Here is a 26,751-nt window from a genome sequence, read left to right as displayed (position 1 = left end):
TATTTTGTTGTTGCTGCTTTTGGTGTCATATGTAAGAAATCATTTCCTAAATGAAGGTTGCAAAGGTTTGTTCCTGTGTGTTCAAAGAGTTTTGTTTTTAGCTCTTACATTTAGGTTTATAACCCATGTTGAGTTAATTTTTGCATATGTTGTGGAATAGGGACACATCTTAAAAAAATACAGTATCTAGTTGTCCCAACATTTTTTTTTTTAAAAGACTATTCTTTTCCCCTATTGAATTATCTTGGCACCCATGTTGAAAATCAATTGACCATAAATGTAAGGAATTATTTCTGGACTCTCAATTTTATTCCATTTGTCTACATGATATATATGCAGTACTATATGTACATATTTATGTAATAAATATATATGTATATATTTGTGCATATATATATATATATACATACACATGCAGAAGGGGGGATCTTAAAGCATACTTGGTTTTGACTGGTATAGTCCTTGGGCTTTAATTTAAAGTGGTCAGGCAATGGAACAAATTAAAAAGCAGGAATTTAAGGCATTAACTACATCATCAGACTTGGCCATGATGTCCCTCAAGCCTCAGTTGAATCCACTTACCAGGGATACAAAGAGTAGGTAGTAGAGTGGTTGGCTTGCTCTTTGTTTTACTTTTTTCTGCCTCTTGAAATGGAATGCATTGCCCAATGTTTTAGAGTAAGTGATTTTTAGATCTCTCTGGTCTTGGCCTTGCCCTGAGAGCAAGGACTTGGTTAAGTGACCTTTGTGAGCTCTGAACGGCATCCACCCTGCATATAGATTCTTGGCCTGAGTGTCTAAAGCTGTGAAATGAAGGAATTTGATTAGGTTCTAATGCTTCCATCCAATCAGCTTGAAATTCTGTGATTTGTGTGCATGGCCACCCTTTAAAAATAAATGGTACATTTTATCGTTGTCATCTACACGCAAAACTGAAAGAATGACGACATATCCCGTTAATTCTCTCATTTTACTGCTGATTCTGATGAGAAGAGGCTCACAAGCAAATAAATGGCAGGACTGAAGCAACTGTGACCGGTTCTCTTAAGTTAGTTTAATGTATAAAAAGCCTTGTTGTGTGCTCTTTATAATGCTTCTGGGTTATTTTAATTTTTAATGATGAAAAGCATGACAAAGAAAAAGGAAAAGACAAGAATTTGCTGTGATACTGTGTGCTTCTTCCTTGTGGATATAGTTGGAGGGACTTTCTTACTTTGAGATCAATTAACTATAGATAAGTAGCTGAAACTTCTTTCAGAATGTCTTAGTTTTCTTCTTGGGTTTGTGGGAAGGTAGAAATACAGGTTTTTAATTGTTCACAGCTAGTACATGAATATAGTGGTAATAATAATTAAGAATAATATGGTTCACCTCTTAAGCTGTTAATTTTAAGCCACTAAGTTTTTTTGATCTGAAGTCTGGCAGAGTCTTTGAGTGGAACGTTTGGAGGTCCATCTTGTTTTCAGTCAGGCAGTGTGCAAGTCCGCCTTGTCTTCTAATTTGTTACATAATTTGTTGATTTTTATGTCTTCTACCTAAAAGCAGATGCACACAACACCAGTCCACTCTCAGTAATATCCATGCAGGCATCCTCACTGCAGAACCCTTGAGTACAAGCAATGAGAACCCGAAGCCCACATCACGTGTGTGTGGGGAGCTGGCAGCCTCACGTGTGCCCTCTGCAGTGGGACCAGACCTGATAGACAGGGAGCCTTGTTAGGAGAGTGAATTTGCTTTAACGTTCTTGTGATTGGCGGCTGAGCCCAAGTGTGGCACTCACCACTTTCTTGAGATAAAAGGAACTCTTCCAGTTCTCTTGATAGTTAATCATAAAGCTGATTTTATAAGCTAATCCCCCACCCCTTGTTTTTAGTAAAGTCCTCAAATTCTCAAGTATTATGACAGTTTTGGGTGGAGTTTATTTTCCATGGTTTTTCTTTTTTTAAAAAAATAAATGTATTTATTTAAATTAGTTTCAAGTCCATGGTTTCTTAATGCTTCGTCATAGAGAAAATTTTCAAATGTTTCAAAATGATAAATATTTATTAGAGAATAAGTATAAAAATAGAATGTGTATTCTTGAAGAATGATTTGGGTAGAAGTTGTATCCTTGTTTTAAAGTTTTAAACTTTAAAACAACAAAATAGATGTCTTATGAGAACACGCCATTGCATCAAATTATTAAAAAATACCTCTACCTCTTTTACCCTGGATAATTTGGGGAGAAAAAAATCTTAGTTACATTTCCTATGTGAAAAAAACTAAAATCCTAATTATGGTTTTTTTTTTTTTTGAAGTAGTAATATAACATTAATTACATGAACAAATTGATCGCTTCTCATATTTTATGCTGGCCACGAATTTGGCTGTGTTAGTAAATAATTGTTATTTCATAACACATCATCGTCACTTTTCTCACAGGACTTCCTGGAACAAGATGACTTTTGCCAGGTATAACTGATATAAGAATCCTGCCAAGAAAACTTTCTAAAGACTTTTTTTTTTCACTTTTAAAAGTACACATTGTAGAAAGCTCTCTTGACTCTACTAACAGAACCCGTTTTATGAAGTTAAGCTGTTAACCCCATTTTATTTCTAGGAAAACAAGGTAGAATTGTTTTCACTTTAGAGGGCCATGGAATTGAACTAGAGAGGTTGTGACTTCATGAGAACACTAGGTCAGAATAGAAATTAGGGTGAGATCCATAAATTTAGTTATTTTCAAATGCGTGATTTTTGCTACTTCACTCACTTTTACTTTTTCATGAAATATTGTTTATCAGAGTGAACAGAGGAGCAGTAATAATTCCATTAATGAGAAGTCCTACATCATTGCCCCTCCAAGAGCCTCTTTTCCCATCCTAAGCTGTTTGTATACGCTCAGCATGTGGATACTGTGTGTGCTTCTGTTTTAAGTATCTGCTTCTGGAGAGCCAGCTTGAAAAAGCAAAACAGAAAAATCCATTGGCATTTTGAGAGTTGAATCCACAGAAGATGTTGTTTGCAATGTGCCGAAAACATAAGGTCCAAACAGCCGGAACAGGCCTGGTGCCAGGCAATTTCACTGTGAGAGAAGGAGGAGGTCTGAAACAGTCTTTTTAGGATTATCTCCAACTCAGCAGCTGCTGTCTGAGTTTGATTATGCACATCCTGCTCAGGGAGACCTGCAGTAACCCTTGGGCCCCTGGGGAAGTCAGGGCTGCCTTTTAAACAAAAGCCTCTTCCCTTGGACACCCAAGGGCAAAAGCCCAAACAATGTGGAGGTTAAAAGAAGGTGGAGCTTTTGAAGATTGGATTTGAAAGAACAATCTAGGAAGGAAACTGATTGCCGAATTTCGGAATTTCGGAACTGCAAGTGCCTTTTTAAGAGCCTGTAATTTTACAGATGAGGAAGCAGAGGCTCAGAGAAGTTAAGTGACTTGCACAAAGAGAACCAGTCAGAGCTGAAATCCAGGTCTCCTTTTTCCCAAGTTAGAGCTGTTTTATGTAGGTGCCATATTCCTGATAATATGATTCTCACATCAGTATAAATAATATGTTGTATATGTTGGAAAATTGACCTGAAAGAGAAGAAACTTTAAAAAAGCTTTTTGGAGTTATGTGTTAACCACCTTTTATAGACTGTCCAAGCATATTCAGATTTTTCTGTTATGTGGTAGAATTTTATCAGTGTGTAAATCTTAATAAGTGACCAGTAAATAGATTATTCCAGTAAATTTTATATGTGATTCTCAAAGGCAGAACAGGCATATTGTAGAGGTGTCGGGAGGGAAACTAGGAAGGATGTTTATGGAACGAAGTCTTTTGTTCAACTGTGGCTCTGGAGTAGGGCTACAGTCTCTGAGGATTTATGGCCTGTAGTCTGGAGAAGCTAGGTGGGCTCACATTATCTGTGTTTAAGAACGTGTGTGGGGTCTTTGAGCCTAAGGCTGTCCAGGTTACAAAAGGCTTTGTCAAAGAAGATGGTTATCTCGTGTTCTTTGAGAATAATGTGTTGCTGTTTATTTCACATCTGTGCTGGGGATTGAGAATTTTCCCTGCTTTGTGGTTGTAACAATATCCCCAGTTTGCTTCTTTTTAAGAGTTGGGAAGCTAATTTCTTGTAGGAAAGAATCCATGAAATCCAAGGATATCACTCGAACTTGGATGCTTTCTCTTCTTAATTAAAAGATTGCTCAATTAAAAGATTGAGTTGTTAGAGTTTTGTTTGGTATACGGGAACTATTTAACATTGTTGACCTAAAAGGGTTTTGACTGAGCGAGAGAGAAAAATCAGGGAGATCTTCTTCACTAAAATTCCACGTGGATTTGGAATCTGTTTTTGAATGGCGGGGTTTCTAATTGCTTTATCCATTTGTAAAGGTTATGTTGAGTGTATGAATTGAGTGTCCTTTTCTGTGACCCACCATCTTTTCTGAAAAACAAAACAAAATACTGCATTTAGGATACTCTGTTGAGATATAGTGGAATGTCTTTACATTTATTCTATAAGATTTTGGTGACAGCTGTAGCTTAAATGGGTAAGGGGAGGTCTGGAGTGCATAGTAGGACGAGACAGTAGGCAAATGTGAAGGTCTTCTTTTAGAGCTGTACCTTGGGAAATGTCTTATTTAATGGTCTAATTAGGACATGCCTAGTTTATTTATTGATTGATGAGCTTTTGAAGTACTTGTTGCCTGAATGTGAATTTTTCAAGTGGTTACCTGATTTTTCCCCCGCTCTGACGAGAGAAAAGTTAAGGTGGAAGGGAAAGCTGTATATTATTTTTGTTTTTATTCACGAAAGACATAGTTTTGGGTACTTTGGCAAAAGAAGGTATCAAAAGGTCATTAGTTCTTTCCTTTTTTGTTTCCTTAATTGATAGTGGCTCTTGGCCTCATTGAGGAATGCTCATATTATTATGCTGGAATGATATCGAAGGAGGCCACTAAAGCGATTTCCTCAGAAGGCACTTATTCTCATTTGTATGATACAAACCTTTTTGGAGAACTGTCTAGACTACCAAGGTAGGGGAAATAGCTTACGGATCTATGATCTGTATTTAAAATAATTATTAAGCTATCTAATTGGATATTTAGAGAGTTCAGGACGTATAAGATAAGGAAAACTATATATGTACTGATCACCTCCACCAGAAGTAACATCCCTCAGGTGGTAGCTTTCTCTAGGAAGAGGATGTATATGTCTATTTCTGGATTAGTTTTACACAAATGAAGCCTGTTTCTCACCTGCTTGCTGCCTTTTGCCAGGGGGTGGAATTTTTCCTTTTGCTGCTTGTCACTTGGCATTTGAATGGAAATGAGTCCTCTCTTTCGGAGCCAGAAGATTCTAATTCATCAGGAAAAATTTCTCCAAGGAGTTATTTTAGTTGCTTCATAGTAAACTGCTTACACTACAGTGAGGAACCTTTGAATTTGAAATCTTTTAAATATCTTTTTCTTCTTCAAAAAATGTATACAATGGATTTCTGAGCAGCTAAAATTCCATACTGGATAGCATTGTTATTCTCTGTAATCTCTTTTTAAAAGGTTTGGTGGTGTTTTGCTGTTCAAGCTAAACTATACTAACATGAAGTTTGGGTTTTGAAGTATAGAAGTAGTTCAGCAATAATAACGGGTGATCCCTTAGATTTCCTTGAAGAAGAAGGAAGACTGTATGGTGAATCTACATGCCTATCACGTCTGAAAACATTACTTACTAATTTTGGTTATGAGTTAAGCTTCTCCTTGGTGGATTGGGCCTCTTCCAGGAGTAACACTTGGAGTCCTAGGTGCTATTGGAGAGGTGCCTTTCATTCTCGGCATTCTGGGGAGATTTACATCTGTAAGCCGGATAAAAATATGTGGAAAGCTGATTAGTTTAATTGGCCCACTATTGTAATTATTCAGTAGGAGGTGACTGTGGGACAGTTATTATAGCCCAGAGTGTCTGGTAGGAAGGGGAGGAGACTCACTGAAAACAGCAGCAACGTTATAAAATGTTGATTTAAACGTGTATTTAGTAACAAATTTCCCTGGCACTTTAAGAAGGATGGAGAAATTCGTAACTATTTGGATCAAGAATCCATCGGAAAAAAAGAGGTGAGCTTTTTTTCAAGGATAATTGCAGGGAATTCTGCTAATGATTTCTCTTTCCTTAAAATACTCCACAGGGTAACAGGACTTCGTGGACGTAAACTCAGTGTTTATAACTTTAAAGTAGACACTCTAAAGTTGTTGCGACAGACACTCAGGGTGGCCAAAATGGTGCTTGCGTTTTAGGTTCTTTCAGAAAAGCAGCCCAGTGCAGGGTCATGTTGTAAAGTGGAGATTTTTCTTTCACATCAAAGGACAGGGCATGTTCTACAGACAGTGAGCTAAGAGGTAGGGAGCAGGCATTTCAGTACTTGCATTGGGAAACTATGTGTGGAATGTCATAGTTCACAGACCAGGGACCCAAAGTGAATCCAGGTGCCTCTGCCCGCTGCTGTTTTCCTAGAGAGAAATGACTGTAGGCAGAAATTGCAGCCAGATGAACCAAAAATAAAATTGATGGCTTTATTGGACTTTTTTTTTCATGAAATTTAACTTTCTAATGTGCACATACATCACTCTGGGGATGTCATTATAAATGACTGACCTTTTGTTTGGGGGAGCTGCTGCTCGCTGTCTGTGCAGCTCCACTCCGCTCGCTTTGATTCCGGCCCACATCTGTTGAGCATGTGATCAATTTTCTTTTCCCCCTCTGAAGCATACTGACAACTGGCTAAAAAGATTTAATGAAAACCAGTCAGAACTAATTTCAGTTAGATATTCCAGCTCTTCTGGTTTCAGATGTAGAAGTTATGGCTTCCCAAACGTCGCTGTTTTGAGGGCAGCATCAGGAAGTCTCCTTGGGCCGGGAACTGGGTTTCTTCGTCTTACTCCCAGCACCGCCCGGTTAATGATTGTAGGGTGGCTGGGAATAATGAACCAGCCTGTTATCAGCCAGCTCGAGTATTATAGAAAAATCATTCCTCCCTTTCTTCCTCCTTTCCCATGGAAGTCAGTGCACTGCTGTGGTCACACCTAATAAATACTGCAGACTTCATTGGGTTGTTTAATGGGACTTAATGTAGTGTCATTTGTGCACTTAAGTGAGTGGTTCTTATTTTTGTGTGGCTTACTGCTCAATCTTGAAAAGATGTGAGGTTTGAGGAGTTTCCAACAATTACTGTTTTTTATGGAACCAGAGCTTGAGTGAGACAAGACTTTGGCCGTTATTTAACAGGTCACCTGCATTTCCATATGAGCTTTGGGGATACTGGAGGAATTAAGTCACAATAATATAAAACTGTACTCTGTGCTTCGGCCTGTTCCAGAGAAATAATTGGAAACCCTGCCCTCTCTCCCGTCGTCATGCAAATCCCAGTAATGATTTCAGTCTCTACTCAAGTGCTCCCAAGTGTGCATGGCTGCCTGTTCCCTTGCCCAGAGAATTCTGTCTCATCTTTGGCCAATCTGGAGGCAAGAAGAGGTGAGGCTTCTGGTCAGTGTGCGATGCCAGTTAGGACAGGAGATGGCACTGTCTTGATCACCCTAGAGAAGCTTCTGTCCCTCACCAGGGAAAGCCACCTGCCCTGGCATTGCTGCAACCCTTTCCACTCCTGCAAAGCCGGCCTCCCAGCTGTGTTTGGTTATGCTGGTAGGCCTGGATTCCTACAGCGCTGGACTGGTCGGCGTGGGTCACTGGACAAGTTTCTCATCAGAGCCCCCTTTTTCACTGTGGTGAGGCTGCCCCCATCCTATCCTCCCCATCCCTGTTGGGCTGCCATTTTCTGTGAGCTGAAACTGGCAGCCCAACACGGGCCCAGGGAAAAGATTCTTGCCCTGGGGCTCGAAGACTGGCCCAGTTCCTCCAATCTGCCTTCTAGGAAGCTCTCAGGGAACAAAAACTTCCTCTCTTGGTCTGCCCTCCAGGCAGGATTGTTGAACTAGGACAGTTGAGAAACTGGTGCTTGGAAGGGTCAGAGGACTTGTCTAAGACCACATCTTACTGGAACTGGATTCCCAGGTATTTAATGATTTCTGGGAGCTTTCCTTTGATTTGTTGGATTTTTCCCCTGGAAAAATTCCATACTTGGGCCTCAGTTTCTCCGTATATGAAATTATAATAAGACTACTAGCTTAAGTAACTAAAAGGGGCAGTCATAGGTCACAGGCCTCCAGAGGAAAGGGTCTAGGACAGCGGTCCCCAACCTTTTGGTACCAGAGACCGGTGCTCCTATGAGAATCGAATGCCCAATGATCTGAGGTGGAGCCGAGGCGGTGATGTTAGTGCTGGGGAGCGGCTGCAAATAAAAATGAAGCTTTGCGCTGCTCACCTCTTGTTGTCGGCCCGTTCCTAACAGGCCACGGACAGGTACAGGTCCATAGCCCGGGGTTTGGGGACCTCTGGTCTAGGATGTTTGCATAGCTCTTTATAATTTACACAGCATTTTCCACACATTATCAGACTTAGTCCTTCCAGTAACCCTGTGGGGTGGGCATCGTTGACCTTGTTTCACAGATGAAGAAAGTAAGTCCCAGAGAGGATGAAGGTGAGGCTTGTCCAATCTGAGCATTTGGCCTGAAGTTTGTTAAGCATCAAATTTTAGAGACAGTCATGGCTTCGGGACGTGGCTGCCAGGCAGTGGTAGGCGCTTCTTTGCCTTGTAGTTATTTCCCAGTGATTTGGCCCCGTAGGCCTCCCCAGAGTGACTTTGTACTTATTTTTGTTATGGGTCTGAGGAAGTTAGAATTCAGTTAATATGCACTTATTATTCGTGATTCTGGATTTAAACATAGGAGTCTTTCAAGGGAATGTAAACTTTAAGTTTTGTAGAAAATAAAGTGTCAAAAATTATCTTATGTAGACAAAAGAAAAATTACAAGTTTGCATGCTTGATATATAGAGCTGATCTCCTTAAAGCAGTTGCTAAAACTACCCTGTTATCATATAACAATGTTTCTTTCTTGCTATAAAACATATGACCAATAAATGGCGTGACCACATATTTTACAGTTGCAGACATTTCTTCCCTCCCTTTCTTGAAGTTTAAAAAGACGGAGCAGATGTCTCTAGTCTCTTTTCAATGTGGCGGAAGAGAGAGGAAGTTCTTCTAGACTTCAGGAGCACCAAGGGGTCGGTCTCCTGTTAACAGCACGTGGATCGTGCCAAGAGCTGTGGAAACCCCACCTCCATCACAGGGAAAGAATTAAACAGCAAAAAAGTGGAAAAAGCCCTTTCCCTTTTCTTTTCTGAGAAATTTTAAGGGCCTTCATAAGTACTTGGGGCACATCAAAAAGATGAAAGGTCAAGCCGGGGACCCAAAATCGGATTCTGTGTATTGGCCCTCTGTGCACCAGTGGTCAGGATACCTGATTCACTCTCTGCCTCCGTTGTTCCATCTGTAAAACAGAGATGGTGATACTGCTGTCTGGTGCCTAGAGGAAGGCTGAAAGGGTGTTCACAGGGCACCTGGATCTGCAGGGGGACCTGGGGGCCTGGCCACTTACCCGAAGGAGAGAGGCGGCTGTCCCGGGGAAGGTGCTGGCTCCATACAACAGTCTTTTGCTGATGTCGGGTGACTCTAGGTCCTAATACTTGGCTCTGCTTTTGGATGTCAGTCATATTCATTCTCCATTGCCCCTGCTGATTTTTGACGCTGTCCCGTCCAGGATTTCTTTCAGCAGTTGGCATGGTGCCTGACTCATAGCAGGGGCTCAGTAAATATTGGTTGAGCAAGTGTTACCCTCATAGGGGAGAGGGAAGGTGTGCTGTTGACCTGTGGGGAGTGAGACTATGGCAGGTTCCTGAGCCTCATTATTTCTGCCTCTGGAGTGTTCGAATGCACCCTCTGTAGCAATAGAGACAAAAATGCAATATCACAAATACCACTGGAATCATTCTTTGTTTTTCATTGCTATGGCCCTTGTCATTATTTGTCTGGACAGGTACCACAGGAGACTTCTAACCATTCTCCCTGCCTCTGTTGGGGGCTTTAACACTAACTAGCCATCCACTCTGCTGGTTATCTCTGTCCTCCTAAAACAAATACTATCATGGCACTCTCCCACCTAAATGCCCTTCACTGGCTCCCTTTTGCCTCCAGTAAAATCCTCCACTAAACCTAATTCTAACCCTAACCTTAACTCTAATCGTAACCCTAACCTAGTACCAAACACTAATCTCAACCCTTGCCCTAACTCTCGCCCTCATGCTAAACCTAACGTTAACCCTGTGTGCCTCTACTCTGTCAAATCCCAGGGCCTCCATGGCAGCCCTGCGGGCTATTCAAGTGGGAGCTCTAATCTTCCAGATGGAGTTAGATTCGTTGGGTTTTAAAACCCCCTGATTTTAATTGGGTCTCAAACGACCTGGGAATCAACATATTTGGGACACATCAGTAGGGTACATTTGTAAAAGGGCATTGAATGTTTGGAACAGGAGTGCAATAATTCATGCTAAGTAACCAGAGAAAACTAAGATGTTAAAGGATCTTTGCATGTAGTCTTCAAAAATCAATTTAATAAAAAGTCGATTTTTCAGCTGATTGTATAGTTCATCAGGGAGAGTATATGAGCATATAGGTGCATACACATATATACGGTTGACCCTTGAAAAACATGGGTTTTAATTGCGCAGGTCCACTTATATGTACATTTTTTTTCCAATAAATATACCTTTGGGCCTCCTAATCCCTGGGTTTCAAATCCGTGGATTGAACCAACCACTGGTGGAAAACAGTATTTTGGAGTCATGGTTGGGAATCAGTGGATGCAGAGGACTGACCTTATGCATGGTTCTAGCCATTTTACATAAGGGATATGAACATTCGTGGATTTTGTTTTGGGGGGATCCTGGAACCAATTCCCTGCAGATACCGAGGGTCAACTGTGGTTAAGTTTTTGAGGAGTCAAAGGTTATACCCGGATTTTTGACTGCAGGGGTCAGCATCCCAACCCCCACTCTATACATACAGTATATATATCTTTTTTAGTTTGGAAAAGGAATGAGGCAGCCACTTGTACTACTGGACATTAAAACATATTATAAAGTTATGATAATAAAAGAGGATGATGTGAGTATAAAAATATACACTCAAACAAAATAGCACCTCATAAAACTTTTCAGTGCATAGAATAACAATTATATAAGTCACTGGCAAAAGGTACAGATTATCTGGTAAAGGAGGTTGTGAGTTGTATTTTTTAAAAACCTATTTAGATCCTTGCCTCGGGTCATACACCAAAATATTTATATGTATTGGACTTAAATATATATTTTTAAAGCCCTAAACTAAAAACATATTTGATCTCTGAAAGAGGATATATTTTTAAGCCTGAAAGCAAGAAACTATCAGTGATTGCTCAACTTGAATACTTAAAATTATTCCTTTTACTGAAAAATTACAAATGACTAGTAATGATCACTAAGATAAAAAAAAAAATGCACACCAAAAACAAATATTCATTGTTCTGTCATCATATTAGGAAAGACTTCAAAAATACAATATTCAGTGTTCATTAGGATATGCTCTGATACTCATTCTAGACAGAAATGTAATTTAAAATAAATTTTAAATAAATTTAAAAATGGTTTGGATTTTATTTATATTGGGAATATTACTATATAAAAACTGGTGTGATTTATTAAATTAAAATAATCTCTAATTTTAGTTTCATAAACCTAGTTTTAATCTTAGTTTTGTTGTTTTTTTCTCGCAACCCTTGGTTGACCTTACAGATTGTGAGGACTTTGTCAGCTTACAGTCCTTTATTTTTTTATTTTTTACACCTACAGCACCTGGTCCTCCTAGGTGGTCTCCCATCCAAGTACTAACCAGGCCCAACCCTGCTTAGCTTCCGAGATCAAGCTTGTTCAGGGTAGCATGGCCGTAGATTTGTTGTTGTTTTAAATAACCTTTTGGCCTTGGATTGTCCAAAGAGGAATAGCTATAATTAACTACTCTTAATCATATACTTCTCCATATAAAATATGGCAAAGAGATAACCCATTGGGGAAAACATCTCTTATAAAGGGGATTTATGACCCTTAATATCCTATAAGACCATCATGAGGCATTCTATGTAAAAGATAAGTCATACTGGACTGCAGTTTCTGAAGTGTTCAAATTGTAATTCACTGTGTGATGCTGAACAAGCGACTTTACCTCTCTGGGTTTTACTGTACTCATCTGTAAAATGAGAGAGTTGAGTTAGATTACAGTCTACCCACTGGGATGCCCTCGCATAGCTGCGTCAAGATTCTGATGCCCCCTGGCTCTCAGGACAGCTGGGTGGAGCCCAGGGTAACTGGCCAGAGCCTGGGGTGGAGGCCACACGACTTCTAGCCAAGAGCAGCCATTTGTTTCCCCCAGTGATTCGTGCAAATACCACAATTCAAATACCACAATTCAAACTTAATGCGTGAAACCTTTATGCAGCGAGTTGTTTTAAAATCAAGTAAAAGCTAGGTTGAAAAGGAGATAATTTCAGATGTCATAATGAACCACTCATCCTTCCTACTCAATATGCAATAGCCATATTAAAATATGAGAAAGGAAGAAAAGCAAAATGTTATCAGTAATTATCTCTGGTGATGGGCTTATGGGAATTTTTTATTTTCTTATTTATAATATTCTGTATCTTTCAAATTTGCTGTGTTAAGAGTGGGTTGAGTTTAGCATATGAGTAGTTATTAAAAAAAAATGCTGGCAGTGCCCTCAGCGGTCCCCTGGAGCTGTCTCTTGCTTCAAAAGTGTTTGGACAGAACAGACCCTGGGACGCCCTTTCTTCCAGCCACCGACCACTCTCCAGCCTCTTTTCCAGTCACAGCCTTCGAAACCTTCTCAGCCATCCTTGGCCTCTGAGACCAGCCAACAAGGTTATTTTGAGCTTAACTCCTTATTGCAGAACAACCATGAGCTCTTAAATCCGTCAGAATTATTCCACCGGGTTAACCCGCATCTGCTGGCCTCCTGCACTCACTCCTCTCTTTTCTTCTATTTTGACCACGACGATGTGGCTCTGGAAGGTGTGGGCCACTTCTTTGAGTTGGCTGAAGAGCAACGCCAGAGCACTGAGAGCATCTCTTGAAGATGCAAAGCCAGCATGGTGGCCACAGCCTCCTCTAGGACCTGCAGAAGCCTTCCCAAGAGGAGTAGAGGGTAAAACTCAAGATGCCATGGAAGCCGCCATGATCATGGAGAAGAACCCGAACCAGGCCCTTTTGGATCTGCATGCAGGCCCTGGGTTCTGCATGCACAGACCCCCGCATTTCTGTGATTTCCTGAAGAGCCACTTCCTAGACGAGGAGGTGAAACTCATCAAGAAGATGGGCGATCACCTGACTAACCTCCGCAGACTGGCCTCAAGCATGACTAGCAGCCTTTGGAGCGCAGTCTTTTGAGGGGCCCCTCTGTATCCCTGTGGTGTTGGCTTTGTGCCTGAGCTTCTCCCTGCAATCATTAGGCAGCCTTCTAACCACCCTGGAGCCCTCTCCCATGCCTTTGACCAAATTGAAACAATAAAGCTTTTTTCAGCTGGAAAAAAAAATGTCACTTGTAGCCATCCTTATATTTTGTTTCAAAACTCCATGACAACAGTTGGCTGAGTGGCTGTCAGTGTTAAGATTCGAACAAAAATAAAACACCAAACCTGGGTCCATTTCTCATTATGTAAATATCCTGGAATATTTTCATCCCCGGTTTGTTTGCTCAACGCTTATTTTCAAGGCTGGTTTAAGGTGTGAGCAGTAACTTGAGCAGAAGGCCAGTCTTTAAAGTGAGTCAGAAGCCGCCTTACTCAGGGTAGCTTATCCCTTTTCCTCCCCATATTCCTCTCAAAATTCTTTCTTCCCTCTTTTTCTTTCTTTGTGATCATTAGCAATACTGAATAACTATTTTTCTTTGTTCTTCTTGATCCCCGGTGTGTATATAGTTAGATGTATGTCCCTTGTGCCCTCTTAGCTAAGCAAAGGAGATTCTTTTTTTAACTTGTTCCTTATATGCCAGCCCTTCTAGTTCCTTAGTCATTACTGTTTTTGGTCTTCCAGCTCCCTCCTGCTTGTTTACATCTTTCTGGTAATGAGTTGCCTAGAGCTTTCCAACCTATTAGATTAAACCCGATTTCTGGAGGTGGGGATTGGAAATGTGGGCTTTTTTCCTGCCCTATGTTTATTTTGCTTCACTTTGAAGATAAAACACTATAGATATTGAAGGTGTTTAAACCCTGTTTTCTCTGGCTTCTTAAACAGGTACTTTGCAGTGACTCCAAATATTTTAGTTATCTGAAAAGAGTGATTGTTTTGTCTAAATGATGGAGGTGGCGGGCACATGGGGAATTAGGAGTAAGTGTCATTATAATTCTTCAGCACAATTTTAGAGTGATTAATAGTGAGGTTACCATAGTATATAGTAATTACCTATAAAAGTTAGAATATACTATAATATTGTTTTTATTAAAACTATGCTAAATATAGATTACTTTCTTTTATATAACACTTTAGGATCTTACAGTGTGCCTTGACATTCTGAGCATGGATAATTCACTGATAGAAATTTCCAATTGGTGGAATGCTGGTAAATATCACTGTATTATTTACTTAATTTTTACAAGAATGCTGATTTCTTACAGTGAAACTGATTTCTTGCAGTTTGAGCCATTGTAACAAATTTGTTGAAAGCATCCTAATTATAAAGCATCATGCTCTGCATTGCAAATGATGACTTAAAATTATAGAATTACAAAATGTAACTAGTATGGAGCTGGAGGTCATCTAATCCAGTGTTCCCAGCCATGTTCACATCGTGGCACACATTGAAAAGGTTTGCACATCTCACTGCAGGGAAACACATGGCTGCTCTTGGCTGGAGGTGACAGATCCGGGGCCTCCATTGTGGGTGGGCTCATCCAGCTGCCTGAGGGCCAAGGGGCATCAGAATCTTGCCTCAGCTGTGCCAGGGCATCCCAGTTGGAGATCTATGATCTAATCCAACCCTCTTATTTTACAAATGAGACACATTCTGTGTTTAGCATCAAGACCCAGAGAGGTAACTTGTTCAAAGTCATACAATGAATTAGTGATATTATGGTAGATAGAATTTGAGCATTTCAGAAACTGGGAGTCTCATATGATTCTCTTTTACATAGAAAGCCTCATTATGGTCTTTTTCAAGGATGTTGAGGACCATAAAAGCCTTTCATAGAGCATGTTTTCCGAAAAGGTTTAGCTCTTTGCCATATTTCGTATGGAGAAGTACGTAATTACAAGTAGTAAATTACAGATATATTTCTTTTGGACCGCCAGAAAAAATTAAAAAAAAAATTAAGGTTATGAAACCAAGAACAGTCCAGTATAGGTAAAAAACAACCAATCCACTTTAAAATATTTTATTTAGATAAACTAAGAATGTACTTAATGTATAAAACTTGTAAGCATGGTGGTTGCATTGCTTTTAAAATTCAAAAGATGAAAGTAAGATGGAAAAGGAGATTGAAAATTTAAGTATGACAGTGAACCATCACCATCCATCCTTATTTACCACCCGTCGAGTGTTTAAGCCCTTTACAAATAGTAAGAAACTGTGGTTATCTGGCATAGTTCTATGATTCAGTTCACGTAACCTCTAAGTTCTCCTTCAACCCCATGATATGATGATTCACTGATTCTAGTGTAATTATGGCTTGGGTCAGCCTGACGTATGTCCATGTGCATGCCACCCAAAATGCATAATGGAACATGGCATCTCATCTTCAGTTCCTCGACAGAACTATAAACTCAATGTGCCAGTTCAGGACAATTTATAGCGTGTTAAGATTGTGACATCAAATTGAGACATTCCATCATTACCTCAAGATATGTAGTTGTAGACTAGCATCACCTACCATTAACAGCTATGTGACCTTGAAGTTCCTTAATCTCTCTGCCTCCATTTCTTCATCTGTACAGTGAGAGATGGTAGTACCTGCCTGCTAGGCATGCTGCACGAATTAATTGAATTAATGCAAAGTCTTAAGAATGACATCTGGCACATAGTGAACCCACAGTAAATGTTAGCTATTATTATTATTGCTGCCATGGGTTGTCATTAAGTAGGGATGAGTAGGAGCCTTCAGGTATAGCCAAGAGCTTCCTACTTTCCTACTCTCAGACTTACACCTTTTATAAAAACAGTAGTCACCTGAGTTCTTAGGGTGCTGGTTCTGGTGTATGACTATTGCCAGATGCCTCTGAATCTTTGCCTATGGAAGGCGTTTTTTGTTGGCCTTCTTTGGGAAAAAGGAAAGCCTACCTCCTGGGATGTGGGTAAAATATTTTTTTCCCTTAATTAACATTAAATTCTGGTCATTCTTTTGCAGAAATGTTGTAGAACAAAAGAGGATAAAGATCCCAGCTTTTGGCTTTCCTAAAACAGCATCTAACAAATATCTAGAAAGCATGGTGCTTTTTCAGTCGTGTGCTCCCCCTGAAGAGTGTGAAAGAAAGAGCTGGAGTTTTAATGCAGACAAGCTGGCTCTCAGCCCACACTTAACCACTGAGTACATCCTGGGCTGTGCCTTGGTACTTTCTCTGGTAGTCTTCCAGGTTGGAGCCACTTCTAGAGGTGTCGTAAGCCATCAGGCATATGGTATTAAGAGACTAGAAAGGTGCCTAGAAGGTAGACTGTTTGCTGTAAATATTCCCTTTCTTTTCTGAGTTCATCACTGTTAAAGTAATGTTTTAAAATTGCATCTTCGGGCCATGGGAGGCTGTTTCATACCAGTGGCCTTTCAAGGTGACTTTCAGTCAATTGTTCTCAAGCTTATCCTCCTCTGCCCTCCTCCCGCACAAACTTTTTAGCATCATTCTAAGTTTTTAAGCTCATTTAGTTTTGTTGTCCAAGTCCCGCCCCCATCACAATCTGTAGCCTCACTGCCCTCCTTGCCTCTTCACTAACAGATTACAACCCCTGATAAGGTTGCCAGATAAAATACAGGATGCCCAGTTAAAATGGAATTTAAGATAAACACTTTTTAAGTATGTTGCATGCACCATTTGTGATGTACTTATACAGTTGATCCTTGAACAATGCCAGAGTTTGGGGCACTGACTTCCTGCACGCTCAAAAATCTGCGTATAACTTTCAACTCCCCCCAAATTTGACTACTAGCCAGCTGTTGACCAGAAGCCTTACTGATAACATAAAGCATCGATTAACACAGATTTTACATGTTATATGTATTCTATATGGTATTCTTACAATAAAGTAAGCTAGAGAAAAGAAAATGTTAAAATTATAAAGAAGAGAAAATACATTTACAGTATTTATTGAAAAAAAATCAACATATACATGGACCTACGCAGTTCACACCTGTGTTCAAGGCTCAACTGTATTAAAAAGTATTCATTATTTGAAATTCAAGTGTAACTGAACATTCTCTATAAGTTTGGCAACTCTGTGAATATCTGTACGTGTCATGCTGTTGTAACTCTTACTCCCACAGCAGCATATTTTGGCCTTAAGGATGCTAAGAGGAATGAGAGCGGCTTCCCAGGTACTTCCTGAGGCCTATTTTGACCGCCTTAAAAAGAAAATACCTGCAGGTTGATAGGAGATTCTGACAGCCAGTAGGAATTCTGTGATGTCAGGGTGTGAGATATCTATCTACTTTGATTTGGGAGATAGGCAAGATATAAAAAGACGGTCATTCACCAGGTAGGTGTTACATTATGCAGTTTTATGAATGTAGAAATGGTTTTTTCATGTAGCTCAAAGGCATGATGTTGAAGGAGAAAACCCAAAGAGGAATGATTAGTGTTTGTCAACCGCGGACATGTTGGAAATGTCCACAGGGAGCACCAAGGCAATCAGTTGACAAGGACTTGCCCCTCAAGGAATTTAATTTATGGGTGAAATATTTGAAAATAGAATGGTTTACACCAACTTTTTTCCCTTCTATTTCTTCTTTTAATTTCTCTCCTGAGAGATAGAACTAGGTCTGCCATAGCTCTGGATAGGAATACTCAAGTAAAGACAGGTCATGGCCTGGATGCTCCCCAGTAGAGGTTGCACTTATGGCCCATGATATTTCTTGGGTACCAACTGGATGTGGGTCATCACTGTATTTATTGAGTGCCTCATGTGTGTCTGGCAAGGCTTTCGGTGCCTGGGAGCAGCAGCAGGTGACACAGGCACAGCCCTAGCCTCATGAAGCTTGTGGGTGCTTTAAGAAATAGATGTGCTGGGTCAGAAGGCAAGCAGGCCTCTAGCAGCTAACTTAGGATTGATTCCTCTGTGCTTTCCCTCTGTGGCATTTAGAGAAAGAGTCTGCTGTTGGCCAGACTACTGGAAACCTGTCTGTGCATTGTTATTTGAAAAGTTCATCCCACCTCAGGTCTCTCACTGAGGAATTTTATACTAGAATCTTCAGTAGCCAGGCCAAGCTGTCGATGACAGGCTCTAATAAAATAGCTAGTCAACCAGTCGATCTGTCTATCTTTATAAAATAATGGAGGCACCCTCCATGTTGTGTTAGATAGAATGCCTCCTAATATTGGTGCTTTATCAATACTTTTGTGGGGGGCTACCGTTTGAAGAAGGGTATAGAACTTGATTAATTATAATGACATTTTGATAAATTTTAGGGAGCTAAAAGATTGTACTGTGGTGGTGAGCTTTTCTCTCCTTATCAGAAGAATTTATAAATGATGCTGAGTAAGAAGAGAAGGCTAGTGGCTCTGGCAGTTCTAATTTTTTTAAGAAAAGAGAAAAACTAAGCCTGATTTTAAACCCTGTGGAATTTGAACTCTTGCCTGTGCTCCAGAAGCTTCTTGGGCTGCTTAGATTCCCAGGCTGAAGTTTACAAGGCCTCACAGTGTTCAGCTATCTCAGAAGTGTCACAAAGTTCTCGGAAAATTCTCAAAACAGTATACTTAAACGAGTAAATGCATACAGTGCAGTACTCTTTAGGGCTAGCAGGGTTCTCCGTTGGGGGAAATAATAGCAAATCAGGCAGTAATGAGGTATTATCATGTCAAAAAGATTGCCACAGAAATCACTGGCTTTAGGTGTTCAGAGAAGTTAATAACTTTTATTCTGAAAGATTTTTGCATTGGGATATTTTGGCTATTTTGTACTGGCTTCAAATGCTATTTTAATAAGCCCATATTTTGTAGTGAGACTATAATCTGCAGCCATGAATTTTAAGGATAACATAGGAAACAAAAAACAAAGTTTATTTTCCAATTCCTTAAGGGCTAATGCACTTAAAAATATCTGTCAGCTTTGTCTTTAAAATCTTTTTATTTACAAGTGACTCCTGACTTCAGGCCTAATTGGTTTCTGAACGTTTAGTCTTGAGGCTTGGTTATAACACAAACTGTTATTTCCTGTAGGCTGTGTTAAATGTAAAGCTTATATTATATATTGCGCTTCCATTCCTGGAAGTTGATTTTATAATATTAAAAATAACAATGTGGATATAAAAATATATGAAAAATGCAAGTGTACTTTTAAAAATAAATATTTATTAAATATTTCAAACCAAAGATACTAAAAATAGTAAAAAAGCTTTGCTGTAAATGTTAACTTTTGGGGGATTTTTTTCTGCGTTGGCTGAATTGACTGAAGCTTGTTAGCATCTAAAGTTAAATCTCCTTAAAGCAAACATAGGTTTTTTTCCCCCCTCATTGCTTCAAGGACCTTTAAATTGTGTTGTATAATAGGGTTGTCTACCTCAAATTCTGTTGAGTGTGAAAAGTGTAGAAACTCTGCTAAGTTTCTTAATTGTTAAAAGCTGAAGGAGGGGCCGTTGCCATGGCAACTTTTCCAGCCATCCATGCTCTGATATTTCAGAAAGATCTTCTTAGCTGAGCTGTGAATGAAATATTAAGAATTCAATCAAGTCTTCAGATTGTGAAGAACAATTTCTAAAGAAATGTATTTGCATTGAGTACAATTAGACCAGACAGCTAGCTAGGTCTGTAACGTTCCCAGCTGAGTCAGCCTTGTTAGTCCACTGACTAAGGCATCGACTTTGGACACAGTGTTTGGTGGGTCTGATTGCCATCAGTTGTAGTTATCCCGGTGAGGATCTTATGAGAGGCAGTTGCAAGTTGAGCTGTCTTTGGGATTTGCTGCCCGAATATCATTAGGATGTTCTTCTTTAATCTGTGTGTCTTAAGACAGTAAGCAAAATATAAATTTTGGCTAAAAGACTGAATTTATGCTTTAACCATTTTCTAGTTTTCTTTTTTAAGTAAGGGGACAAAGCAGGGCCTGGCATTATCTTGTGATAACCAGTACTAACCATAGAATTTGTGTGTCTGTGCCTACGTGAGCTGTTGAAGTTCCTACAGCAGTGACATTAAAGGAAGATCTTTTATCTCCCATGTTTTCAAAGATGAAACACATCTGAGCATGAATGAGATGATATAAAAGTATTTTCTTCAAACACTTTGGGTACTTATTTTTTCTTACTGATCTTCTTGACTAGATTTTATGTTTTGTAAGGTCACATACATGGTAAAGTACTTAAGTATTTGTGGATTCATGGTATGTTGACTCACTTTCTGGTTGAATTTGTATTTTTTAAAAAATTACTGAATTACCTTAAGGAAAAAAACAGCAATCTTGGATTATTTCTCATAGTCGAGTAAACATCCATCTATAAATCCACATGTAGTAGATATAGTAGATATTTGCCTAGCAGTACACCACAGGGATCCAAGGAAACGTGAGGAGTGAGCTCTGCTCCTTTTAAGTTGCCTAGTCTGATTTCCTGACCGTTTATTAGTGATTAAAAACTAATATGAAATGATTTTAATCGATTTTCATGGCAATGCATTCTACTCACATTTTTTGCATTCATTCAGTTTTCTTGGGTTAGATAACATTTATGGTATTTTTAGCGTTGTGGGTCATTCCTCTGCCCAGGTTTTCCAATTTTCTAAGGCATCATTTCTGAATTGAGGTATAATTTAACCCTTATCGGGACATCATATGATAGAAATTAACCAAAGCAGTTCTGACCTATTAACTTGGTTGGGAAAATGGGGCCATACTGACAGGAAGAGTTGACAAAAGGAATACTTTTAAAACAAGTCATTATATTTAGCTTTATTAAGATAATTAGATCAAACTGTCAAGAAGTAGGAAGAAAAAATGGTGTTCGTTATGAAAATCACCTGTGATTATGTATGTTTGATGTCTGTTCAGAATCTCAAGATGGAGCGAGGAAGGAAAGGGGAAGCCCCTGCAGGTACAGCAGCAGTACCTGGAAAACTGTCAGAATGTACACTGTAGCTCTCATCAGGGCCTCCCTGTGCTCACCTGACCGTCTTGGGAGGTTGCCCTTGCCAAGACACTGGTTGCCAGAGCCCCTCCACACACGTGCGTGTGCACACACACACACACACACACACTTTTAAAACTTCTATGCTTCTCGAAAGTCAGGATTTGAAAAGATATAGCAATGTTTATTCGTTCTGTAATGGCTTTCTCTTTCTAGATCAAGAGGCCTTCAGAGGCCTTCATTGAAATAGAATTTAGTCTTGCATTGAAATGGAAGCATTGAAATGTAAGCTGATAAAAAGCAAGGTGGTTTTGCCAGGGAAATCTCAGCTCACACAGGCCAGGTAAGTTATCGAGTCATGTGTTCTCCTGGAGTGGGAGGAAGTGGAAGAGCCCTAGGGGAGCATTTTCTGACCTGATTTTTATTTATTTATTTTTAATTGCCAGTCCATCTTTGTTTCTGTAAGAAATTTAAAATATTACAGTCCAAGGAAGAGACTTGAAATTCTCTCAAATTTGAGGAGACTGGATTCTAGTCTTTGATCTATAACTACTTTATTAATTCAAAAGGTATATATTATAGAAAAACTGTGTGGTATGTTACGCACACAGACACACACACACACACACACACACCACACACGGGTATATTATTTAGCCTAAAAAAGGAAGGAAATTCTGACATGTGACAACATAGATGAATCTTGCGGATATTATGCAAAGTGAAATAAGCCAGTCAAAAAAGACAAGTATTGTATAGTTCCACTTATATGAGGTACCTGGAGTAGTCAAATTCCTAGAGACAGAAGGAGAAAGGGTGGTTGCCAGGAGCTGAGGGAAGGAGGAATGAGGTGTTATTTAATGGATACAAAGTTTCAGTTTTATAAGATGGAAAATAGTTCTGAAGAAAGAAGGTGGACATGATTGTAGAACATTGTGAATGTACTTAACAATACTGAGCGATGCACCTAAAAATGGTTAAGATGGTAAATTTTATGTTATGAGTATTTTAGTACAGTTACAAATAGGTGTTAATTGAGCACCTATTTTTTTGGGTGCCATTTATACTCCAGTGACCAACACAAAAGCCCCAGGATTGAGGGAGCTCACAGGTGAATGAAAAGTGAGGGTGGGATGCTGCTGGATGGGGAACCCAAGGTCACATCACGGTTAAGGATGCTTTGGTCCTAAACTCAGGTGAACCTGAACCAAGCCATGAAAAGGGACCTTAAATGGGTCTCTGTAATTCCCATTTCTGCTCACTTCCCTTCACATGGATTGCTGGCTCCTTGCTACATCCCCAAACCAGTGCTTTGGGGTCGCTTTATCAGCTTTCCCTTTAATTGGTTTGCTTTCTGCTCTGTTCCAAATCCAGCTCTGCTCTTCCTCCTTGGCCTGAATGTTTAAATCCCCTATTTGATGGGTGAGTGTCTCCTGTCATTTTCCTTCTTGGACTATAAATTCAGAGAGGATGTGGTCTGTGCACTTTGACCTTTGCAGCACCCAGCACAGTAAACCATACTTAATGAATGTTTTGGATGAGCATGAGCCTCTGAAGTTGGAAGTTGACTTTGCTAATACCTATTTAATTGACGGTTCTTGGTGCCTCTTTTTGTAAAGGATAGCTTCTGTTTACGACAGAACAAACAAGCCCTTAAGCTATTTCCAGTGGCCCCCAAGGAATTCGCGTGAAGATATTACCCAAAGACTACTGACCTGGACTTTGCATCCCAGAGAGGAGAAAAACACTGGGGCACTGGGGCACTGGGGCAGCTTCTCTTTCCTGTACATGGTTCAGAGAGGGGAGATGAGGAGCGGGGTAGGCCCAAGTGTGTACCTCCTAATTCAGCTTATCAAATATGCGATTTCCCATCTCTTTCTTGGTAGAGTTTTCTTTCTACTTAGAATAATAGCTGTAAGTTGGGTTAACATACATCTAGTTTTTTTTTTTTTTATACCTGTTTTTCTGGATTAATTATTAACCGCTCCCCCTTTCACTCTCAGACATGCCCTGGTTTGGATACATTTTATTGCTACCCTGGTTAGAAGGGGAACAGAGAGAATCAGTTATTAGGGGAAGATGGGAAGAAAGAGGAAGGGAAAATTAGGCTCCTAGAGATTCAGGAGGTGAGGAATTTGAGAAATAGCTGTGTAGTCTGGCATGTTAGATATTCTTTGGATGGGAAAAATTATTTGTCTTTTAAATTATAAGCATGCCAGCCTAATATGTTAGAGTTTGAAAGTCTTGAGGGCTGCATTGGATCAAAGGAAGATTTATTTCAATTAGTCACACTATAGAATCCTTTAGTGCAGGTTAATATGTTTACTCAGAGCTTCAAACATTTTTATGGCAAATGGCAAATGAGTTTGCTTTAAGATACAAATGTGTGTACATATCCTGAATTTGTTTCTTCAACCATGAGAAAGAACTCCAGTCTGCTAAAATTCTGTTTTATATATGTATATGTTTAACTTAGATAATTGTAGAGTTAATCTTCAGTATTGATTGACCTTAGCAGGTAATGAAGGAAGTTAGGTAGGACTATATTGATACCTTCATATTTGTTAAGGGGACATCATGTAATCTGAACAAGATAAGTGTTTTTTAAATCAGGTATTATTTAGGACTTTATTATGTTGCAAGTTTCAATTTAAACTGGTTTGAACTGATTTTCTGTTCAGGAGATGTATAGGTTTAAGTGAACAGAAAGTCTGGCTGTCAGTGCTCTCAGGGTTGGCGGGTCCAGCAGCCCAGCAGTCTCATCACTAATCATGTTTACTTGCATGTCCCTGCTCCTGCATCCTGGTGTCTACTCCATCCTGAGCCTGGTAATCCCTTTGCCGTGTACACGCATCATATTGTTTGAGTTTTTTGTTGTTGTTGTTTTTATCATGACAATCTGTGTGTGTTACTTGTAAATAAAATAAAATTTAAAAATATTTTCAAAAGTTACTGAGTAATATTATATTTTGAGAGAACTTTACAGTTTTACAAAGGACTGTCACAGCAAACAGTCTTGCTGGGTGGAGGAATTATCATCCGTATTTTGCATGTGAAGAAACAAAAGTGTGAGTGACTTACGCAAGGATATACTTGAACTCAAACCCAGGTCTTCAGACTTTACATCCATTGTTCCAAGCAGGATCTTCTTGCCAAGTTTATTTCAGAAAGTTTTGTTTCCAATTCCCTTTCCATTTAGGCTTAATTTAAGGTTGTGCCACACTATTCCTTGTTAGGAAAGAAATAACCTGAGTGCTTTGGGCTAATTGGACATGCCTTACCTATCAGCAAAGTGACTTTACTCTTGCAAAGTTATCCACATCCTATGGGCGTATCCACGAGAGGCCAGGGGACCTCCTTCAGATATTCTTTTGACAACTCTGCCTCAACTGCCATCTCATTCTATTCTGTGAAGAGGGCGTTTCCCGTCAGCGCTCTTTAGCACGTGCTCTTCCAGCTACTGACTGTCCTCTCAATTCTGCCGTCTACTTAGTAAACAGAAGTGTATGCTCATCCCTGAAGAACCAGGAGAAAGGCTGCTGCCTCAGTGCTGCTTCCTCTTTATTCTGGTAATCGCTCTTTCCTTCCTGAGCTCCAGGAGTGCCTTGAATTTCTCTTACAGCACTTCGCATGCTCTTTGCACTGTAGCTATTTGTCTTTATTATATTCCTCTCTAGAAGCCTGTGCTGAGCTCCTCAAGGGCAGTGACCATTTCTCATTCATCTTGGTGTCCCCACAGCACTTAACACAGTGTCATATCTCTAGGAAACTTTGCAGTTAATTTTTCAGAATAAATGGATAGGTTTAGAGATGGTTATGCCCACTCATAAGACTTGAGGATTGCAGATTTTTAAAACACATGGGTATTATAAGAAACCTTATTACCGGTATAATTATCACCTGGTTTGTGCATAATTTAAAAAATAATTGTATATTTTTATGCAGTAGGTTATCATGTACAGTTTTAATCTGAAGTACTTTTTATGGGCCTACCATTTAATTAAATCGCATGGGTGTTTTAGGGAACGCTGCTGTGAAGAAGGGGGAGGAGGCGCGGTCTTTCCAGACGCGCAGTGACCTGGCTCCTTGCATTGTCAGTACATCCTGTTAGGCTAAGCCCACCACAGCTGTCTCCACCTGACTAGCTTTTCTCTTGTAGCTTGTATTCACTGTATTATGTGGGAGAACAGGCCTGCCTTTCAGAAATATTTTAGAGGATTTCGAGAAAACAAATTCGATAGACAAGATTTTGGTCGTTTTGGTGGCACTGTTTTATGTGTACTTAATTTTTTGTGTGTTTACATACTTATTTTTAATTCTATGTTCTCCCATTTCTGAACTCGGAGTGGCCTGGGAACTGGCATTTTTGAGAACCTTTCCACCTTTTTCTAACTAGGTAATTCTGATATGTAGGGTCAGAGAAAAATTCACCTTGAGAGAAAACAGAATACATCAGTATTGGGGAATGAGGGACTTAGAGATAGACCTTTCAAAATGTGTAAGATTTGGCTTGGTGGAGAGGAAGATATTCTGTGTAGAGGTAAGACACAGAACAAAGTCTAATGTGAGAATAAGCATGCTCAATTAGGGCATTGTGGACAAGAAGTGTCCTAACCAGGCTTCAGCGGAAGATTACTTTAGAGCAGTGATTCACCAGCGGGGTGCATAAGAAGTGTCCAGGGAGCTTTTGAAACTTTCACATTCCTGCGTTCTACCCTCACCCTGAAATTCTGTCAGTTTGGGTGTTCTGAAGTTTAGAGTGTGTCCTGGGAATTTACATTTCTAACAAGCTTCTGACTAACACCCTGGAGTGATGAACCCCTACTTCATTGAGTAAAAGGATGAGCTGAGCGGGTAGCAGGGACTACATTTTGGCAGTCTTTCCATTTTTGGATGAGCTTTGGGGGATTTAAGGGGAGACCAGAGCTCTAGCCGGGAGGTAGTTTCAGGGCTGCTGCGTAATCCTGGTGAAGTGATGTGTGCAGTTGAGGGCACGGGAGACGAGAGGATCAGGAATTAAGAGAAAGCCTTTTTCTCAGAGGAAGATACAGACAGCTGTAAAAGGAGTTTATTCTTCTGTAAACTGCTAAGACATTGCAGAGAAATTTTCCATTTACATAATCTGTTGACATTTTTTAGAGAGGTGACCTTTTGAAGCAGGCCCTCATACACATCCAGAATAGCTTGAGAGCAGAGATTTATCTAGTCTTGAGGTCTGACTTGGAATCCGTGGACCCTGGACCGACTTAAACATTTTGTTTATCGACTCCCTGAAACCGTAGAATTTTGTGTGGACACACGATTTCTGGGGAGAGGGTCCATAGTCTTGATTACATTCTCAAAGGAGCCCATATTGGGATTTAAGGTAAAATCATTTAGTGCATTTCGGATTGGCTGGCTGGATTTCTCTCTTCTCTCCTTTATAAATTCCAGAACAAATTTCTGTTAGTGAAAAGACAAAGGCCCCAGTCCAGAG

General features: G+C 39.8%; 1 protein-coding gene and 1 pseudogene across 1 annotated transcript in view; one reads left to right on the top strand and one right to left on the bottom strand.

The window, feature by feature from the left end:
* SDC2 (syndecan 2) overlaps positions 1–26,751 on the top strand; it is a 103,968-nt gene that overhangs the window by 20,742 nt on the left and 56,475 nt on the right. The window lies entirely within an intron of this gene.
* On the bottom strand, positions 11,794–11,902 carry LOC120595841 (uncharacterized; annotated as a pseudogene).

The sequence above is a fragment of the Pteropus medius genome, unplaced genomic scaffold (assembly GCF_902729225.1).
Source record: "Pteropus medius unplaced genomic scaffold, Ma_sr-lr_union100, whole genome shotgun sequence".
Classification (NCBI taxonomy): domain Eukaryota; kingdom Metazoa; phylum Chordata; class Mammalia; order Chiroptera; family Pteropodidae; genus Pteropus; species Pteropus medius.
This window is presented reverse-complemented; position numbering and strand designations above follow the sequence as displayed.